This window comes from Neovison vison, chromosome 12, assembly GCF_020171115.1.
Source record: "Neovison vison isolate M4711 chromosome 12, ASM_NN_V1, whole genome shotgun sequence".
NCBI lineage: Eukaryota > Metazoa > Chordata > Mammalia > Carnivora > Mustelidae > Neogale > Neogale vison.
The window spans coordinates 27,409,390-27,423,439 of NC_058102.1; the positions used below are offsets into that span (position 1 = coordinate 27,409,390).

Below are 14,050 nucleotides of genomic sequence, written 5' to 3' on the forward strand. Positions count from 1 at the left end.
ACTAGTGATTTCTGATGATAAAATTCTCTCTGAAACGCTTCTTTTTTTTTTTAAGATTTTATTTATTTATTTGAAAGAGAGAGACACAGTGAGAGAGGGAACACAAGCAGGGGGACTAGGAGAGGGAAAACAGGCTTGCTGTTGAGGAGGGAGCCCAATGCTGGGCTCCATCCTAGAACCCTGGGATCCTGACCTGAGCCGAAGGCAGACACTTAGCCTATTGAGCCACCCAAGCACCCCTGAAATGCTTCTTAAAATGCAACTTGAGGGGCGCCTGGGTGGCTCAGTGGGTTGAAGTGTCTGCCTTCGGCCCAGGTCATGATCCCAGGGTCCTGGGAGCAAGCCCCACGTCGGGCTCTCTGCTTAGCCAGGAGCCTGCTTCCTCCTCTCTCTCTCTGCTTGTCTCTCTGCCTACTTGTGATTTCTGTCAAATAAATAAATAAAATCTTTAAAAAAAAATGCAACTTGATATTTTTCCTCTAAGATATATTATAAAAAACACTTTGAGTTTATAAATGTTTCATTCCAAGGGACAACAGAAAATAACATTTCCTGGGGTGCCTGGGTGGCTTAGTGGGTTAAAGCCTCTGTCTTGGGCTCAGGTCATGATCTTAGGGTCCTGGGATTGAGCCCTACATCGGGCTGTCTGCTCACTAGGGAGCCTCCTTCTCTATCTCTCTGTCTGTCTACCTCTCTGCCGACTTGTGATCTGTCTGTCAAATAAATAAAAAAAAATCTTTGAGAAAACAATATTTCCTAAAAGAACAGTGTTTTTCCGTTCTCAGAATTTTGGAATATGCCTGATGTACTTTTAGACAATTTAGATCAAACAGTATGGTCAGGCCCCAGAAATGCAGGGGTGGGGGAAGAGGAGCTCAGGGCAGCAGCTGGGGGTACAGTTTTGTGCGTAACAACTGAAGAAGGAGGTACAGGGTTAGAGAATTATTATTTCTCCTCCGGTGCAGAACTGGGCCATGTTTGGTTGCCTGCGGTGAGCTTGGCAGAAAGTCACTTGCTTCCTCGAGCTGTTATGTTCACAGGACTTGCTGTCTCCATGACTGTCTTAGGGAATGGCCTATTTTGTAAACTAAATGCCACAGTATTTCCACATACCCAAATCAAAAGAAATCTGCTGACCTAAAAGATGAAAATCTATTGAAATATTGGGCTTGATTATTTTTTTACTGAAATTTTCATAGCCATTCTTGCCTGGCAGCCCCCAAATGATTTTATTTTATTTTTTACAAGATTTTATTTATTTATTTGAGAGAGAAAAAGTGTTGGGGGAGGCAGGAAGGGTCAGAGGCAGAGAGAGAGAGAGAGAGTCTCCAGCAGGCTCCCCGCTGAGTGCGGAGCTCCATCCCACCACCCCAAGATCATGACCTGGGCCAAAACCAAGAGTCGGACACTTAACCGACAGAGCCACCCAGACACCCCTAGCATCTCCAGAATGATTTTAAATAAGTATCTAACTTGGATTGAAAAGTTTGAGTCCCAGACAGGAAAAAAGTTAAGTCAAGAGGGGAGACTGGAGAGGGGGATTCAGGGTAGCACTTTGATCTCTCTTTGTGACTTACCCACTACTATTTTCTGGCCTTGAAGAAGGAGCTTTCACAGAAGCAAAATAAGTTCTATTGGATTAAAAGAACAAATCAATAACAATTCCATTTAATGGGGACATTAATAATGGAAGAGAAAGAATAGAGTTCCATACTCTAGCTGGGCAGCCTCGGGGCGTGCAGGACCACATGTCTGGCTGGTAGGGAGGAAGTGGAGGCTGGAAGCAGGCTCAGGAACAGGATTTGGCCATGGCTCTGACCCCCGCAGATGCCGGCCAGTGGTCCAAGTTAATGTTCAAAGGGGAGGAATAAAAAAATGTAATTGCATTCAATGCTGATACCTAAGGGGGTCCGGGTGACAGGTGGAGCATTGTCGGCCTGGAGCTCCATGCACAGGAGACGCTTCAAGTTAGGAGGGAAGTAATATCACACTTGTAAATGCTTCGTCTTTTTGGAGCAGAACCTCAGCCAGCAACTCAGGGTCAGTGGAGAGTCTCTAGGGCCCTAGAAGAGGAATGGTGAGACTTGGCAATGCTCCAGCAGAGCAGAGCTGGGCTTTCCTTCTCAGGGAAGTGAAGGCAAACTAGCCCCACCATAGTGAGATGTAGGGGAGTGTTGCAAGTCAATGGATCCACCGAATGCATCACAGACATTGGGCCGACAGAAAAACAACTATTTTCAGGATCCACCCACTTGCAAAACTGGGCTTCAGTGAGGCTAACTTGGAAGGAGTTAGTATGAGGTCACCAAAGTACTTCATCCTGGGAAGGAGGAGCTTTAGTACTCGCTGAAGGTGGGCTGAAGGCATAGTCCTGAAAGTATAAAAGAATTCATAGGATCCCAAGTGGCCAATAAACAAATGAAGGATGCCCAACCTCACTAGCAATCAGGGAAAGGCAAGTTAAAAACCACAATTAGGAACATTTCGCACCCATCAGGTGTATGTGAGAACAGCCCTGCAGCATCGCAAAGAAATTAAAGAAACCTGAACATTCGTCAATAGGATGGATATTTGACTTAGCCACAAATATTGATGGTAATTTGAATTTGGTATTATATTTTGCAATGCAACGCTATAAAAATGCTATGAAGCAGTGAATATGAATGAACATGAGTTAGTAGAGAAAATTGAAAGCACATTCTTGAATCAAATAATGTATTTCTAGAGCAACACAAGTTTAAGTTAGAGAAGGTATCTAAATATGTAAGTTAATGCAGAAAAGCGCTTTGTTCTTACTTCTAACATAATACTTGCAAATTCTATTGCACAACTTTTAAAAGATTTTATTTATTTGCGAGAGAGAGAGTGAGAGAGAGCATGAGTGGCAGGGGCAGAGGGAGAAGCAGACTCCCCACTGAGCAAGGAGCCTGATGCGGGGCTGGATCCCAGGACCTGGAGATCATGACCTGAGCTGAAGGCAGCCACTCAACGGACTGAGCCACCCAGGTGCCCCCCCCATTGCACATTTTTATTGCCCAATATGACAGTAAATGTTTTTATTCAAGTATAACTGACAAAAACATTATATTAGTTTCAGGTGTACAACATAATGACCCGATACTTGTATACATTATAAAATGATTACCACAATAAGTCTATTTACACCCATCCCCACACAGAGTTACAGAAAAATATTTTTCTTATGATGAGCACTTTCAAGATCTACTTTCTTAGCAACTTTCAAATGCAGTCCAATATTATTGACAATAGTCACCATGCAGTATATAATCTCCCCAGGACTTATTTATTTTATAACAGGAAGGTTGTACCTCTTGATCCGTTTCACCCATTTAGCCCATCCCCCTCCTCTGTAGCAGACACCCTTCTGTTCTCTGTATCTATAAGTTTTGTTTTGTTCCTTTGTTTTGGTTTTAGAGTCCACATATAATGGAAGTCATGTGGTCTTTATCTTTCTCTGACTTAGTTCATTTAGGGTATCGTGTTGTTGTAAATGGCAAGATATTTGCAAATTATATATCCAATAATGGGTTAATATCCAAAATATGTAAAGACCTGAAACAACTCAATAACAAGAAGACAATGTTTAAAAAATGGATAGAGGGTCTGAATAGACATTTTTCCAAAGAAGACATACAAATGGCCAATGGGCACATGAACAGATGCTCAGTATCACTCATCATCCGGGAAAGCCAAATCAAAACCACAATGAGATATCACCTCACACTTGTCAGAATGGCTAAAACCAATAACACAGGAAATAAACAGTGTTAGCAAGGATGTGGAAAAACGCAGTGTTGGTAGGAATGTAAGTCGGTGCAGCCACTATGGAAAACAGTATGGAAGTTCCTCAAAAAATTACAAATAGAACTACCCTATGATACAACAATTTCACTACTGGATATTTACCCAAAGAAAAGAAAGACGGTAATTCAAAAAAATATCTTATGTTCACTGCAGCATTATTTACAATAGTCCAAATATGGAAACAGTTTAAGTGTCCAAAGATGGATGAATGGATAAAGAAACTGGGAGATACACACACACACACCCCACACAACATAAAATGGAATACTACTCAGTCATAAAGAAATAAAATCTTGCCATTTACAACAGGAAATTTTTTGAAGACAGGAACCAAGCCGAATGTCTTTACAGAATGAATACTGAATAATGTTAGTTCAGTGAATTAGTGAGTGAATGAAGAGTGAAAGATGCTAGTTGCTTTGCTCTCATCTCTTAGATCAAGGTCACAGCCATCATGGCTAATCTTTGGCTCCTGCCCTCCTCCTGTCCAACCTGGCCTTTTTCTGGGGCCCCTGACTTTCCCTTCATGCTCTTACTGGATCAGTCAGGGCAAGTTGGCAGAGCAATGATCTGTCCCCATAGTTCCATCCACATTTTCCATCTCAGCTTGGATTGTCTGGATGTCTTTAGGGAAACCTTCCTAATGGACTGTGCTACTTTTATGATATGTATTTGTGTATGTTCGTGTGTTCATGTGTGCATGTGCAAAAGACACAGGCTAAATGCAGGGGCCAAATGGTGACCTTTCCCTCTACCATATCACTCCCAGTTTTAGAGACATTCAGAAAAGTCACACTCAGAAAAGTAAGTGAACCCTGTGGCTACTCTTAGAGCACCTTGACAGGCCTTTACGTTAAGAGGCATCTCGGCCATCTCTAGAATAAATCCAAAGTATAGTGTTTGCTAGCAGGGATGGAGGCCTTTAAATATTCTAAAAAGGACAATAACAAAAAGAATGTCCAAGGAGTATTTAAAGCAGAAAAACAAGAAAAAGAATAAACCTACTGCCAAGGGAACATGAACAGATGGCACAGAGAAAATGGAAAAACCCCACTTTTGCTTTGATTTTCAAAAACAACACTTCTCAAAGTGGGTTCCACAAAATGCTGCTTCTTTAGTACATTTTGCAGGAAGAAGATTTGCATGACCAGACATTTGGGAAACATTGGGAAAATATTCAGATTTCTTTATATGCAGGATTTTTTTTTTTTTTTTGGATGCTTTAAGATGCTATGGTGTTCTTTAAGACCCCAGGAAAGGGTAGAGTCTTCACTGCTCTTCAGACTTACATAATAATTTTTTTTAAAGATTTTATTTATTTATTTGACAGAGAGAGATCACAAGCAGGCAGAGAGGCAGGCAGAGAGAGAGAGGAGGAAGCAGGCTCCCTGCTGAGCAGAGAGCCCGATGCGGGACTCGATCCCAGGACCCTGAGATCATGACCTGAGCGGAAGGCAGCGGCTTAACCCACTGAGCCACCCAGGCACCCCCAGACTTACATAATAATTGACACTAGTGTTTTGTGGAACATAATTTGGAAAATAGTCTTTAAGGCAAAGAGAGTGGTTTCCAGCCCAAACTGGCAGAATCAATAGGGCAAACACAAAACTGCATTCAGAAACTAGTTTTGTCTCTGAGGCACACCAGAGCCCGAAATACATGCTTTAAACTTAGCATGGTTGAAACACATTTCTTCAGACATTTCCCCCATCCCCTCCTTTCCTCTGCTAAAGACTCTAAGTCCCAGGAGAGGAATTCCACTGCCACCTGCCTCTCGGCCAAGGAAGAGCCGGCCACCGAGAATCCGCACAATGGGGAGACGTGTTACTTAGAAGAAAATGAAGGGTTGGTAGAAAGAGAAAAATGAATGGTAAGTAGCTGAAAGTCAACTAGTTTCCACTTGGTTTACCAAGAACGAGTTGTATCCGATTCATCTCACTGCCTAGAGCTGGTAAAACTCTAAAATGGCATCAAACTGTATCACTGACTTACTGTGTGTATGTAATTGATTCGTTTGTTTGTACATATTCAATACTAACCAGTAAACACAAGGCATGTAAGTACACACATCACATTCATCTCCTGCTTAAACCTTCAGTGGTTTACATTTAGGATAAAATACAAAATCCCTAACGTGGCCTCTAAGGCTCCACGGCTTCTTGACCCAGGACCCTCTTCCATCCCTGTGTCCTTGGCCCGGCCATTCCAGCCCCAGGGGCCCCACACTTCCCACACACGGTTGCGTCTCCCTCAAGCCTGAATCACCTGAATCACCCGAGCCATACTGAGCTTCAAGTTAAATGCTGGTTCCTCAGAGAAGCTTTGCTAAACCCCCAGTCAGAGTCTGCCTCTCCTGCTTTTCTTGCCACCGCCCCCCACCCCCGCACCCTGGATTCTTGCTTCGTCATAGCATACATCGCACTCTCCTGTTTTCCCTGTGGATTTATGTAAGGCTCTTCCTCAGAAGATGGTATACCTCCCAAATCCGAAGACAACATCTGTTTTTGTTCAATTCTAAACTGTAGTATCTAACACAGATTGGTGTTGGACCGGTGTTGGACATGTAGATAGGATTCAGATGTGAGTACGGACTGGTTCTACATGGAGTCTGGGTTCTAGGGATGAGAACTATGATGGCCTCTGAGAAAAGTGTGGTCCTGGAGGGTTCTAGAAAGTACCAAAGGAACACCCTGAGGGAGGGTTACTTTGGCCATGAGGCAATTTCACGTCTCTCCTCAGGTCCTTAAAGAGTTCTCCAAGAGGGTGAAATGGGAGGTAGACAGCACCAAGGTAGCCAAAGCAGGGAGTGAGGGAGGAAGGAGAGAGAAGTCTGAGGGGCGTGGCCTTCAGGGAGAGGGTGCCAGGGAACTGTGGCTATCGCCCCCTCCGCAGTCAGGGTCCAAGAGTGGGATGAAGACAGAAAGAATGATTATGAAATCAGCACATGACCCAGACTTCGAATGACTAATATATTATCTTGTCCTGAAATTCTGTTTCATCAGGTCTGCTGTAAAAATGCATTCTACATTACATTCCTTAGTGAAACACTCGTTTTCTATTCATCAGTAGTGACTTCGTGTTTAAAAATATTTGTAATTTAATTCAAATGACTTGGAAAAGGGTGTTTTTAAGAGAACAGATCAGTGGCTTGATATTCTGGAATGCTAAGTATGTTAATAAAGTTAATTCATAATGCCAGAGTTAAAAACAAAAACATAAAACCTGAATGTTTAATATTCCTTCCTTTCTCCAACTCCTGTGCTGTCAGCTTTCAGTTGTTACTGTAACATGATTTTTATTAAACTCTTACTTTTTTTTTCTCTTTGCACAGTCAGGCCTAAATTCCATGCTAAGCGCACTATGGAAAGACCATTAACCCATCAATGCTTACTCAGTTGTTAAAATAAGGTAATAAAAATGACTTTTCCTTCCCACCCTCCATCTTTCCCTCCCTCCCCCGCTTCCTCCCTTTTTCCTGCCTCCTTTCTCCTTCCACAAACATTTATTAAGATCCTAACGTGAGCCTGAATCTCTGCTAGGTGCACACATTTTGGACATTTAATACTTGGATTCAGGCCTATTTAGCTAGCTGTATCCACGATTAACATGATTCAGTGTGATGAAATTGGCCCATTATACCGCCATACACCTCCAGAAACTCTCATTCATGTTTGAACTCCTTACTGCAGCCAATTTGATGTAACAGAGTTGCCTCTACACACACACACACACACACACACACACACACACTCATCCATGGACACTGATTCACCAGTATGCCGTTTTTGCTTACTTTATGGTTCACTCCTACTTTGAGAGCAGAATAAAAATGGACTCAGCTGACTCTCCGGTGAGTCAGTAAGCCTTTTTATTTCCTAATTCTAATTCTAGTTAAGGCTGGAATAAGCAGTTCTCCACCCAGCAATTGTAATTAAGCCCATTAATTTAAAAAAATACACATAGACCTTCACACACCAGTTAAAATGGTTGTAGGTTTTATCTAATAAAACAGGAATCCAGCAAGTACATAGTTCTGAACTATGAACATATTGAACAAGACTGGATGTATTTAATTCGGCCAATGTATCACTGTAGATCTGCTTGCTTGTCCTCTGTGGTTGCTCCTTCCTTGTTTTGTTGTTTTTGGTATTTCATACAACACCCAGGTCTTGAGTAAGGACAGAAGACAAACCTTGTTGGTACTTGTGCTTGACATTCAACAACATCCCGCTGACACATGAGAAAAAATATCCTGGAGAGTAGTATTTAAATTAGAGTTTATGTATTTAAATTAGAGTCTATCTAAATCATTCATTGTATAATTTTTTTTTTTTTTTAGACAACAGGCAGGGTGGAGGGGGTGGGGAAGAAGGAGAGGAAGAATCTTAAGCAGTCTCCACGCCCAGCCGGGAGCCTGAGGTGCGGCTCCATCTCACAACCCTGAGACCATGACCTGAGCTAAAATCAAGAGTCGGATGCTTAACTGACTGAGCCACCCAGGCGCCCCTCAATCATTTCATTTAAAATAAAGTAGGAAATTCTGTATCTCTAGCAAAACTACTTTATAAAGTGAAGTTGAGGGTAAATCTTAATAGATTGTATAGATGGAGATGGAGATTTTCCTGTTGATAAAAGTTGAAGCTAGAGCCACACAGGTGTAGAAGATGAGTGAGAAGGATTCTCAACTCATGAACACAGATGTTACTGTGAGAGGGACATTCCAGTCCAGCAACCATCTCTCGCACTGCTGTTACCAGAGAAGGCCAAAGATTCAGTTAGGCAGATGCATCTTTAGAGGGACTTTGCAAGAGGAGAGAGCACAACAGCATTTCCTGTGCACCTGGGACATCACTTCTCCTACCAGAGCCAACAGAAGAAGGCCTTGAGAGAACTCCTTAGAGAACTGGGAATGCTAGCCTAGACGGAAAAGAATGCGGGACTCTCACTCCCTGGTCAGATGCTTGCTGGGCTGGGAGAATAGGTACACCTTCCCTGTGCTGGGACAGGAGTGGAAGTCAAGGAGTGCTTTGGGGAGAATCTGACAAGGGTCCACTGGAGTTTGAGGAGTATAGAGAGATAGTAGACTGGAAGCTGGTTGGGACTGCCCCTGGTGGCTGGATGTGAACAGAAGGTTCTAGCATTCAGCTGGGCCAGAATGCGCTATGTTTCTCATGGACGAAGGGGACAAGGTGGGGAGACACTCTACTAAATGAGATAAAAGTTCAGGCCATCCCATAATAAGAGAAACAGGGAGATGTGAATTTAATGAAAATTAAAGTGAATTTAGGTTGGACTGGAATTTTGCATAGCTGAAAATGAGACTCTTCTCACATCTGAAAGTGACCCTAAAGGTAAGGGACCTGCCTGTAATGTCACTGGGGGCACAGAAGGGAGATCTTTAAAAAAAGGCAGAGGTGAGGGGCCCCCAGGTGGCTCAGTCAGTTAAGCATCTGCCTCTAGCTCGGGTCCTGATCTGAGGGTCCTGGGATTGAGTCTCCCATTGGCCTCCATGCTCAGCTGGGAGTCTGCTTTTCCTTCTGCCTGCTACTCCCCTGCTTAAGTGGACATGAGCTCTCTCTCTGACCAAAAAAAAAGGAGGAGGTGGAAGGGGGTACTGAGCTGACTCAGTCAGTTGAGCCTGTGACTCTTGATCTTGAGTTTGGGAGTTCAAGTCCCATGTTGGGTGTAGAGATTACTTAAAAAAACTAAAAATTAAACAAAATAAGGGTGCCTGGACTCAGTCAGTTAAGTGTTCAATTCTTGATTTCAGCTCAGGGTTGTGAGCATGAGATCAAGCCCCGAGTCAGGCTCTGTGTTGAACATAGAACCTGCTTAAGATTCTCTTTCTTCCTCTCCCTTTGCCCCTCCCCCCAGCTTGTGCTCTAAATAAATAAATAAATAAACAAATTTAAAAAAGAAAATAAAGGCAGAGGTGGGAGAAGAAAAGTTGTTTTCCTAATTTTAGTCACTGACTAAGCACATTTAATAGAGCAGTTACACCATTTAGTTAAAAAGTAGTTATTACACCTATGGAGTAGTCTTTCCAAAACAAAATAATAATAATAATTTTGAACCTGAATTTACTCAAGCCTCTTGAACTAACTGGCAGATGATGGAAAAGATGGGAGATGGAAGAACTTGTTAATGACACCAGGAGGATGCCATTAGCCAACTCAGAGTATTAGCAATGCCACAGGACAGAACCTTTTGTTGTTCACAGGTGTGATGACTGGGTGTTCAGCCACCAGGTGGAATGTGTCTCCCTCAGACATTGTCACAACATAATTGGTACCTTACCCATCTGATGTGAAAAGCAAAAAAAATCCCCCAGAACAAAATCCCATTTCTCTTCAACAAACACATGGCTTAAAAGAAAAAAAGTGAAGGAGAATTGCCATAAATTAAAAGAAACCTAAGAGAATGTCTAAATATGTAATGTGTGCCCCATATTTGAATTTTTATTAGAACAACTGTAAAAAGATATTTCTGAGACAATCAGGGAAAGTTGAACTTGCATTGGATATTAAATGTATGAAGGAATGTTTATGAATTTGGAAGGGCATGATAATGCTATTATGCTTTTTTTCTTTTAAGTTCTCATACACTAGAGAAACATTGTAAGGCATTTATAGGTGATGAGATAGGATGTCTGGGATTCATTTTTTAATACTTTAAGATAAAGGAAAATGAAGTGTGAATTTGAGGAAAAGATCCATGAAAAAAGAATGGTAGGATGGGAATGATCATTGAAGCTAGGTGATGGGTATAGGCATGCTTCATTACACTATTCTATTCTTACATATGTACAACTTTCTGTGGGGCGCCTGGGTGGCTGTGGTTAAGTGTCTGACTCTTGATTTCAGCTCAGGTCATGATCTTGGGGTCCTGAGACAGAGCCTTGAGTCGGGCTCCCCACTCAGCAGGGAGTTTGCTTCTCTCTCTCTCTTTCTCTCTTCCTCTCCCTCTGCCTTTCTCCCTGCTGGTGCCCTCTCTCTCTAAAACAAATAGATAAATCTTTAACAAAAAATTTCTAAAATAAAAAGTTAGTTAAAAATTAAACTAAGAAACTCTTTAAATGTTTTTAATTTTTATTATTTTTATTTTTTATTTTATTTTTAATATTTTTATTTTTTAATTTTAATTTATTTTTTTAATTTTTTATTTTTTTAAGGTCTGTGGTGTGGCAGAATGGTAAAAAGTTCAAGTTCAAAAGTTCAAAAAGTTCAAAAAAATATTTTTATTTTTATTTTTTTAAGGTCTGTGGTATGGCAGAATGGTAAAAAGTTCAAGTGTAGGAGTTAAACTTAGTTTTGATACTAGCTACAACTGATTCTAGTTATGGGACCTTAGGCAAGCCACTTAACTTTCTAAGCCCCATTTTCCCCATCTGCAAAATGGGAATAATAAGAGTGCCTAATTATTTTTGCTGCAAGCATTTGATGAGATAATACATATAAAACTTAATGAAGCAAAGAGTAGCTGCAAATATTAGAGAAATCAGTAATGTCCGCAAGGAGGCACAGAGGAAATGCTAATATTAGCTTAATCAGATTTCATTTTCATTTCTTTCTCTGTTTAAGCTACTGCCTTTGATATTAGAGTTGCCTTGTTACTTTTAAGTCTGAAGATTGCAATGTTGAAGTGAAATGTGCTTAGACAGAAATCCACAGGGATGGGGAACTACTTTTATTTCTCCTCACCTTGAAATCCATCCAGACTTGACCTTTGATCGGTTGGAGTTCTATGATTGCTAGTCACAGAAAACAATTCTGAATAACTTAAGGGGGGCGGGGAAGAAATCTTAGATCATGCAAGGACAATCTGGATCTGGGAAGACAAGACTTAGGACAAGCTCAGGAACCAGAAAAACTCTGGTAGAGATCTGAATAACATAAAGCCATAATGTTTAAATTCGTCAGGTCACTACAATCAGGATGAATGGACTATTTGAAGTCTTTGTATCATTTTGCTCAATATTTCAGTTTCAGAGACAGAATTGCTGAATTTTGGGTCACGTGCCCATCCACAGGTTGGAGTGGGGAAATGGGTTGGGTACCTCTAGTGACTGTATCTGGTGATGGAGGGATTGTTATCTATGTCAGGCCACTAGTTGTTCCATGATAACCATTTTTCTGTTCTTCCATAGAAATAGGGTTTTAGATGGCCAGCTACCTGCCCAGCCAAATACTCCATTTTCTAGCCTCCCTAGAAGCTCCGTGAGGCCATGTGGCTCAGGGACCATGGGATAAAAGTAGAAATATGTGACATGTCCAGGTTCTGCCCTTAAGCTCTCCCTTAGAACTAAAGATATGCTCCTCCTTCCCATGGCTACAGCTGTAGAAAATTACAGCTTCAGTAGCCACCTTGCACCAATGACAGGCATAGGGCCACAAGATTTAGTAAAAAAACAGGATGCCCAATTAAATTTGAATTTCAGATAAGCAAGGAAATCTTTTTTAAAAACTTCCTCTCCCTCTGCCTCTCCCCCTGCTTGTACACTCTCTCTAAAACAAATAGATAAATCTTAAAATTCTTTTCTATAATAAAAAGTTAATTAAAAATTAAATTAAGAAGCCCTTTAAATATCAAATATATACATATTTTTAAGTTCTTTGATGTGGCAGAATGGTAAAAAGTTCCAGTATAGGAGCTAAACTTAGTTTTGAATACTATTGTAACATCTGAAGACAGAAGTTCAACATAAACTGTTAAGTGAGAATAGAACAGAGAGCTGAATCGTATGTACGCGCTGCGTGTTAATGACCTGTATGCTAGTGTATGTTTAGAAAAGAGTCATTTATGTTAAATATGACCATTCTATTATATGAACAATGACTTAGAGAGGAAGGGGAGGAAGAGAGGCAAGAGATAATGGTGGCCTAGACCAGTTGGCAGCATTAAGAGTGGAAAAGAGCTGACAGTTGATGGTATATATTGAATATAAATACATGTGTTTTGGGGATATACTAAATCATTACCAGTGGTTTTCACGGAGTGGGCAGAAAGTGAAAAACATGTGGGAATTTCACATTCTAAGTCATGTAACATTAATAGGCAAAATTGATATTTTTTGCTTCCTAGAAATAAAAAAAATTCTATATGTTTTAAAGTACCAGGAAAAGCTCAAAGATGAAGGCAAAGTTGGAAAAATCAGTTATAAAATATATCCTGGACAAAGAATTAATATTCTTAATACATTAAGTGCTCCTACAAATGCATAGGACAGAGATTAACATACAAGTTGAAAATGAGCAAAAGACATAAAAAGTCACAAAAGAAATGCATATTTCCAATCAACTGAAAACATTCTACCTTGCTAATCAGAACAGAAATACATATGATAACTAGATAGTATTTTCTTCCTAAATACTAAAGATAGTATTTTCTTCCTTTTTTTGTTTGTTTTTGAAAAGAACAATCTCAATGTTGGTTATGCAATTTCCTTGAGTAAGGTTGTTATCAGAGACTGGAGTCTGGGAGTTCAGTTTATCTGCAATGAAGTAGCTGTGGGTGATGACAAATCCAAAGGTGGTCCTGGGACCTGTGGTGGTCCCACCACACTTTGTGAAGGATGACTATGGCTGAGGAATTGGGAGATCACCAGATCTGATGGGTTATCAATGTCTGACACAAGTCACAGTAACTATCTGTTATTGAGTACTAAAATATGCCAGGCACATGGTAAATGCTCATAAAATCCTACCAAAGAAGGTGCCAGTGTCCTTCCCGTCTTACCAGGAAGAAAACCAGGTCTTAGAAATGTTAACCTGCTCACTTTTCTGCATTTACATAGGTGGCATAGGTGAGATTTAAATAACTCGGAAAGTCGTCTTTCTTAACCACCATACTGTACTTCATTCACGCACACAGTATTAATTAAACATCAAATATCAGGCAACTGCTTTAGGAAATGTAATTATAGTGAACAGTATCCTTTTTGTGTAGCTAATCAGCTAGAGGGAGACAGAGATAGGTAATAGGCGATTATAATATGGTACCCTATGCCACCTCTAAGAAACACCTCAACTTGGGAGGAGTCGGGGGTCGGTGGTGGAAGGACAATGGTGGTGATACTAGGGCTCTTACAGCTCACAAGAGCTGACTATTCCAGCAGCATTTTTCATAATTGCCCCAATGTAGAAACAAAAAATGTTCATCAGTTGATAAATGGATAAGTGAATGTTGTATATTTATACAATGAAGTATTGATACATGCTACAACACA

The 14,050-nt window shown here is 40.8% G+C and overlaps 1 non-coding gene across 1 annotated transcript; it reads left to right on the forward strand.

Annotated features, from left to right (window-relative positions):
- The first annotated feature begins 10,026 nt into the window (after positions 1–10,026).
- Positions 10,027–10,132, forward strand: LOC122892862. Its single transcript, XR_006381534.1, has one exon. It is a non-coding gene; the product is annotated as a small nucleolar RNA U13 (small nucleolar RNA).
- The last annotated feature ends 3,918 nt before the right edge of the window (positions 10,133–14,050 follow it).